The following is an 8759-nucleotide window of genomic DNA, read 5'->3' on the forward strand; positions in this document are numbered from 1 at the left end:
AAGCAAACATAAAATAAATAAATATAATAACTTACTGATGACTCAGAGACAACAGTCAATATCAAATCACATAAAGAGGCAGACTGTTAAACTTCAGCAAGTAACCAATACAAAGAATGAGGAAGAGAAATTCTTGGAATTACCAGAGTTAGAATTCAAAAGATTAATATACAGAGCTCTTCAAGAGATCAGGAAGGGGATCAGGCAAAACACAGACCAAGCCGAGGAACACAAAGACAAAATAATAGAGGAATTTAGGAAATCTATTCAAGAGTAAAATGACAAAATTAACAGGCTGCTAGAATCCATAGAGAGAGAGCAAATAGAAATCCAAAAAATTAACAATAAATTATCAGATTAGAGCTAGGAGGTGCAGCCAAGATGGTGAAATAGACACGCTTCCGTCAAGCCCTCTTTACAAAAAAGACCCTAAAAAACAAGTGAAACGAGTATATTTGTGACAAGCTGGGAGCCCTGAGCATCAAAGGCAAGCTTAGACAACGAACTGAGGGGCAAGGGAAGGAAGAGACCATTCAGAAGCTGAGAGGAGTTGCCGGACCTGAATCGTGGGGAGCCCTCAGGCACCATTCCCGGAGCGGCGGTGGCGGTGGCGGGCTGGTACTAGCATTCAGCTGCAGTTTCCTCAGGGAGAAGCAGCCAGCCACACAGCCCACTCACACCTCCAGAACCTGAGGAGAAGGGCGCTCTCAGCAAAAGCTAAGTACTTGCGTATATTTTACCATGCCCCCCCCCACCCCCAAGCCAGCTTCAGCGGCTGAATCCCTAGGCCTGAGATAGACCCTGGTGAGCACCTGGGGCCGTTCTCCTGGCCTTGGGGAAGGAAAATATTTGCAACTGGGGGGAAAAGATAATTTGCTAGCTCCATTAACTGGGGGAGCTCAGGACAGAAGCGGCTCCTGTCCAGGCATAAACCGTCCATGGACCTTGAGCACCTTTCCCTTCTGCATGGACCTGTGTGGGCCTATTTCAGGAGAGTAGGCCCTTGTTGGCAAACTCCAACCATTTGAGCAGTGCGGTGGAGAGGTGGGTGTGTGACATTTGATATTGCTTTGCCTGTTAAACAAGGTCCTCACCTACCCACAACAGGACCTAAGGACTGGTGGCTCCACTTCAGTCACCCAGCCACCCATGACAGGGGTCCAGGGATAACCAGTACCTCCCAATCCCTACAACAAAAATTTTGGGAGCCCATGGTCCCTCTGCAGAGCCCACCCACCAGCACGCTCTAGGGAACAGAGATGTGTTTTCCTCAGACACACTTGGGGGTTGGTTCTCAGCCCCCTGCCTTGTTCAGGGCGTGACCCCCTGCTGCAATCAGATACTGGTATATACGCCAATCACCCCTGCCCCTCTAAGACTGTAGAACAGAGCCTGTACCACACACTTGATGATCAGCTGTCTGGAAACCTGAGTTGAATTCATACAAGAAAACTGAATGGACTCCTACACTGATATACCTGATAACAGCTCTAGCCAGCTGGGAACAGGACACCAGAGCTCCAAAGGTGAAAATAATCAAGCTAGCTCACTCAAGCAACCCATAGGGGTATACCAAAACAAAACAAAGCAAGCAGCTACGACACAGTAAGCAAGCATAAACTAATACAATAACTTATAGATGGCTCGGAGACAACAGTCAATATGAAGTCACGAAAAGGAACAGGCCACGATCACCTCAACAGGCTCTCAAAACAAAGAATCCAGGGATCTTCTAGATGAAAGTGCATTCCTGGAATTACCAGATGCAGAATACAAAAGTTTAATATACAGAACCCTTCAAGACATCAGAAAGGAAATGAGGCAATACGCAGAACAAGCCAAGGAACATACAGATAAAGCAATTGAAGAACTCAGAAAGATTATTCAGGAACATAATGAAAAGTTTAATAAGCTGGAAAAATCCATAGACAGCAATCAGAAATTCAGAAGATTAACAATAAAATTACAGAGTTCAACAACTCAATAGAAAGTCAGAGGAGCAGAATTGAGCAAGTAGAAGCTAGAATTTCTGAACTCGAAGATAAATCACTTGGTACTAATATATTTTGAAGAAAAATCACATAAAAGAATTTAAAAGAAATGAAGAAAACTTAAGAATCATGTGGGACTCTATCAAGAGAAATAACCTACGAGTGATTTGAGTACCAGAACAGGGATGGATAACATAAAATACAGAGAAAATTGTTGAGGATTTGTTGGCAGAAAACTTCCCTGATATTGTGAAAGATGAGAAGATATCTATCCAAGATGCTCATCAAACTCCACATTAGGTACCTCTTAAAAGAAAGTCACCAAGACATATTATAAATAAGCTTGCCAAAACCAAAGATAAGGAGACAATTATAAGAGCAGTGAGGGATAAAAGAAAAGTCACCTACAAGGGAGAGCCAATAAGAATAAGCTCGGACTACTCGGCAGAAACCATGCAGGCAAGAAGGCAGTGGGATGACATATTTTAAAAATTGAAGGAAAAAGATTGCCTGCCAAGAATCATATATCCATCAAAACTGTCTCCTAAATATGAAGGTGAAATTAAGACATTTCCAGATAAACACAAGTTGAGGGAATTCATAAAAACCAAACCAAAACTACAAGAAATACTAAAGGGAGTTCTTTGGTTAGAAAATCAATATCAGGTATCGACCCAAGACTAGAACACTGGGCAGAGCAACCAGGAGTCAACCCAGACAGGGAAATCCGAAAAAAAAAAAAAAAAGCAAGATTAAAAAAAAAAAAAGGACCAACACAGGGTAACGGCAAGGTTATCATATAAAACAAGGCAAAATTAAAACAATAAAGTGTAAAAAATATTTTTTTAAATAATAAAGAGGGACTAAGAAATGTAATCATACACCCTCCATATGGAGAGGAAGGTACGGCGATACAAAGAAATAAAAGTTCTAAATTTAGAAAAATACAGGTAAATAAGGTAATCACAAAGGAGACAAACTTTCCTACTCATGAAAATAAAATACAAGGGAAAAATACAGACTCAGCAGAAACAAAATCACCAACAACAAATATGAGGAAAGGACAATATACAATGAAAATCTACTCAGCACATAAAATCAAGTGGGAAAAAGAAGCTGTCAACACACAAAAAAAGACATCCCAATGACATTCTGCATCCCACATTGAGGAGTGGCGTCTGGGGTCTTAAATGCTAGCAAGCAGCCATCTAAAATGCATCAATTGGTCTCGACCCACCTGGATCAAAGGAGAATGAAGAACACCAAGGACACAAGGTGATTACGAGCCCAAGAGACAGAAAGGGCCACATGAACCAGTGACTACATCATCCTGAGACCAGAAGAAAGAGATGGTGCCCAGCTACAACCGATGACTGCCCTGACAGGGAACACAACAGAGAACCCCTGAGAGAGCAGGACAGCAGTGGGATGCAGACCCCAAATTCTCATAAAAATACCAGACTTAATGGTCTGATTGAAACTGGAAGGACCCCGGTGGTCATGGCCCCCAGAATTTCTGCTGGCCCAGGACAGGAACCATTCCCGAAGCCAACTCTTCAGACATGGATTGGACTGGACAATAGGTTGGAGAGGGATGCTGGTGAGGAGTGAGCTTCTTGGTTCAGGTGGACACTTGAGACTATGTTGGCATCTCCTGCCTGGAGGGGAGATGAGAGGGTGGAGGGGGTTAGAAGCTGGCGAAAAGGACACGAAAAGAGAGAGTGGAGGGAGACAGCAGGCTCTCTCATTAGGCGGAGAGTAATTGGGAGTGTGTAGCAAGGTGTATATGGGTTTTTGTGGGAGAGATGGACTTGATTTGTAAACGTTCACTTAAAGCACAATAAAAATTATTTTAAAAAAATATCAGAATTAGACAACTCAATAGAAAGTCATAGGAATAGAACTGAGGTAGTGGAAGTCAGAATTAGTGAGACTGAAGATAAAGCACTTAACATCAATTTATTTGAGGAAAAATCAGTTAAAAGAATTTAAGAATATGAAGAAACTCTAAGAATTATGTGGGATTCTATCAAGAGGAATAACCTATAAGTGATTGTCGTATAGAACAGGAGTGGATAACAGAAAATACAGAGAGAATTGTTGAAGATTTATTGGCAGAAAACTTCCCTGATACCGTGAAACATGAGAAGACATCTATCCAAGAAGCTCATCTACCCACACTGTCATGGATTGAATTATGTCCCCCCAAAAAATCTGTGTATCAACTTGGTTAGGCCATGTGTGGTTGTCCTCTATTTTGTGATTGTAATTTTATGTTAAAAGGATTAGGGTGGGATTGTAACATCACCCTTACTCAGGTCACCTCCCTGATCCAATGTAAAGGGAGTTTCCCTGGGGTGTGGCCTGTACCATCTTTTATCTCTTAAAAGATAAAAGGAAAGAGAAGCAAGCAGAGAGTTGGGGACCTCATACCACCAGGAAAGCACCATCAGGAACAGAGCACGTCCTTTGGACAAGGGGTCCCTGCGCCTGAGAAGCTCCTCGACAAGGGTAAGTTTGAGGACAAGGACGTTCCTCCAGAGCCAACAGAGAGAGAAGCCTTCCCCTGGATTTGGACCCGTAGCCTGCTAGACTGTGAGAAAATAAATTTCTCTTGTTAAAGCCATCCACTTGTGGTATTTCCGTTATGGGAGCACTAGATAACTAAGACACACATGGAGAGTAAATTCCAAAAGAAAGTCACCAAGATATATTATAATCAAACTTGCCAAAACCAAAAATAAAGGGAGAATTTTAAGACTGGCTAGGGATAAACAAAAAATCACCTACAAAGGACACCCAAAAAGACTAAGCTCTAACTACTCTGCAGAAACCATGCAAGCAAGGAGGCAATGCAATGACATATGTAAAGACTTGAAGGAAAAAAAATGCCAGCCAAGATTATATATCCAGCAAAAGTGTCTCTCAAATATGATGGCAAAATTAGGGCATTTTCAAATAAACAGAAGTTAAGGGAATTTGTAAAAACCAAACCAAAATTACAAGAAATACTAAAGGGACTCCTCTGGCTAGAGAAACAATAATATCAGATAACAACCCAAGACTAGCACATAGGACAGAACAACCAGATGTTAACCGAGACAGGGAAATCATGAAAATAAGTCAAAGCTAAAACACTGAAAATAAGGAAACAGAGATGTCCATATGTAAAAGATGACAAAATTAAAACAGAAGAGAGGGAGTAAATAGTGTAGTCACAGAACTTTCATATGGAGAGGAAGTTAAGGCAATATCAAGAAATAAAAGGTTGGTTTAAACTTGGAAAAACAGAGGTAATTTTAAGGTAATCACAAGGGAAATTAACAATCCTACACATCAAAATAAAAGTAAGAAAAACAAAAAGGCTCAAAAAATACAAAATCAACAACAATGAAAAAGATGAAAAGAAAACACATGAGGAAAAATGACTCAGTAAATAAAATTAAGTGGATAAAAGAAACTATCAAGAACACACACCAAAACAAGTACATCAAAATGACAGCACCAGATTCATACCTGTCAATAATTACACTGAATGTAAATGGTCTAAAAGCACCAATAAAGAGACAAAGAGTGGCAGAATGGATTAAAAAACAGGATCTGTGTATATGCTGCCTACAAGAGACACACCTTAGGCTCAAAGACACAAACAAATTAAAACTCAAAGTATGCGGAAAAAATATATCAAGCAAGCAACAATCAAAAAAGAATAAGAATGGCAATATTAATCTCTGACAAAATAGACTTTAAACAAAATCTACCACAAAGGTAAAGGAAGGACTCAATATAATGATTAAAAGGTCAATAAACCAGGACGAGATAACCATAATAAATGCTTATGCACCCAAAGACAGGGCTCCAAAATACATGAACTAACATCATTGAAAACAGAAATAGACAGCTCAACAATAATAGTAGAAGACTTCGACACACAATTTTTGGTAAAGGACAGAACATCAGTAAAGACACAGAACATCTAAATACCACAATCAACCACCTTGATCTCACAGACATATACAGAACACTACACCCAATGGTAGCCAAGCATACTTTCTTTTCCAACACACACTGAACATTCTCCAGAATAGACTACATATTAGGCAACAAAGCAAGCCTTAACATAATCCAAAACAACAAAATATTACGAAGCATCTTTTCTGACTGTAATGCTATAAAAGTAGAAATCGGTAACAGAAAAAGCAAGGAAAATTCAGATACATGGAAACTGAACAAAACCTTGCTCAAAAACTACTGTGTTATGGAAGAAATCAAAGATGGAATAGAGGAATTCATAGAATCAAATAAGAATAAACACACATACTATGAGAACCTTCGGTACACAGTAAAAAGAGTGCTCAGAGGTCAATTTATAGCAATAAATGCATACATCCAAAAAGAAGAAAGGACCAAAATCAACACATTAACCCTACAACTCAAACAAATAGAAAGAGAGCAGCAAAAGAAGCCCATGGGCACCAGAAGAAAGGAAATAATAAAAATTAGAGCAGAAATAAATGAAATAGAGAATAGAAAAACAATTGAAAGAGTTAACAGGACCAAAAGCTGATTCCTTGAAAAGATCAACAAAATCAGGAAACCACTGGCCAAACTTACAAAACAAAAAGAGGAGAGGAAGAAAATAACCCAGATAAGAAATGACATGGGCAATATCACAACAGACCCAAGTAAAATTAAAAGAATCATAGCAGAGTACTATGAAATACTGTACTCCAACAAATTTGAAAACCTGGAAGAAATGGACAAATTTATGGAAACTCATTGCCTACCTAAACTAACACAAACCAAGGTAGAAAAACTAAATAAATATATAACAAAAAGTAATTTAAAAAATCTCAACAACAGCAACAACAACAAAAAAAAAAAAAAAACCCTGGCCTTGACGGCTTCACTGGAGAATTCTACCAAACTTTCAGAGAAGAGTTAATACAAGTACTACTAAAGCTATTTCAGAGCATAAAAACTGAAGTAAAACTACCAAACTCATTCTATAAAGCCAGCATAAACCTGCTACCAAAACCAAGCAGAGACATCACAAAAAAGAGAGAGATTTCAGACCAATATTCCTCATGAACACAGACACAAAAATTCTCAACAAAATTCTAGCCAATAGAATTCCACATGTCAAAAAAAAAAAAAAAATATTCACCATGACCAATTGGGATTCATACCAGCTATGCAGGGATGGTTGAACATTAGAAAAACAATCAATGTAATCAATCACGTTAATAAAAAAAAAAAAAAAAAAAAAAACATGATTTTATCAATTGATGCAGAAAGGGCATTGGACAAAGTCCAATACCCATTCATGATAAAAACTCTTAGCAAAATAGGAATAGAAGGGAAATTCCTTGACATAGTAACAGGCATTTATACAATGCCAACAGCCAACATCATCCTAAATGGAGAGTCTGAAAGCATTCCCCATGAGAATGGGAACCAAACAAGGATGCTCTTTATCACTGCTCTATTGAACATTGTGTTGGAGGTCCTAGCCAGAGCAATAAGGCAAGAAAAGGAAATAAAGGGCACTCAAATTCACAAAGAAGAAGTAAAAGTATCCTTATTTGCAGATGATATGATCTTATACACAGAAAACCCTAAAGAATCTACCAGAAAACCACTGGAACTTTTAGAAGAGCTCAGCAAAGTATCAGGATACAAGATAAACATACAAAGGCAGTTGGACTCCTCTACACCAACAAAGAGAACTTTGAACAGGAAATCACCAAATCAATACCATTTACCATAGCCCCCAAGAAGATAAAATACTTAGGAATAAACCTAACCAGAGACGTCAAAGGCCTATACAAAGAAAACTACAAGACACTACTGCAAGAAACTGAAAGAGACCTACATAAGTGGAAAAACATACCTTGCTCATGGGTAGGAAGACTCAACATTGTAAAAATGTCTATTCTGCCCAAAGCGATCTATAGATACAATGCAACCTAGATCCAAATTCCAGTTGCATTTTTTAATGAGCTGAAGAAACAAATAACCAACTTCATATAGAAAGGGAAGAGGCCCTGGATAAGTAAAGCATTACTGAAGAAGAACAAAGTGGGAGGCTTCACATCCTCAGATTTTAGGACCTATTATATTGCCATGGTAGTCAAAACAGCCTGGTACTTGTACAACAGCAGATACATAGACCAATGTAACAGAATTGAGAATTCAGATGTAAATTCATCCATTTATGAGCACCTGATATTTGACAAAGACCCAAAGTCAGCAAAATGGGGAAAAGACAGTCTCTTTAACAAATGGTGCTGGCATACCTGGATATTCATCTGCAAAAAAAAATGACAGAAGACCCATACCTCACACGATGCACAAAAACTAACTCGAAATTGATAAAAGACCTAATATAAAATCTAAAACGAAAAAGATCATGGAAGAGAAAATAGGGACAATGCTAGGAGCTGCAATATATGGCATAAACAGTACACAAAACATTACTAACAATGCACAAATACCGAGAAATTAGATAACCGTGAGCTCCTAAAAATCACTTTTGCTCATCCAAAGACTTCATCAAAAGATTAAAAAGAAAACCTACAGACTGGGAAAAAATTTTTGGCTATGACAAAAGCAATCTGCACCTAATGTCTAAAATCTACAAGATACTGCAACACCTCAACAACAAAAAGACAAATAACCCAATTAAAAAATGGGCAAAGGATATATGAACAGGTACTTCACCAAAGAAGATATTCAGGCAGCTAACAGATACATGAGGAAATACTC

The sequence above is a fragment of the Elephas maximus genome, chromosome 9 (genome assembly GCF_024166365.1).
Source record: "Elephas maximus indicus isolate mEleMax1 chromosome 9, mEleMax1 primary haplotype, whole genome shotgun sequence".
NCBI lineage: Eukaryota > Metazoa > Chordata > Mammalia > Proboscidea > Elephantidae > Elephas > Elephas maximus.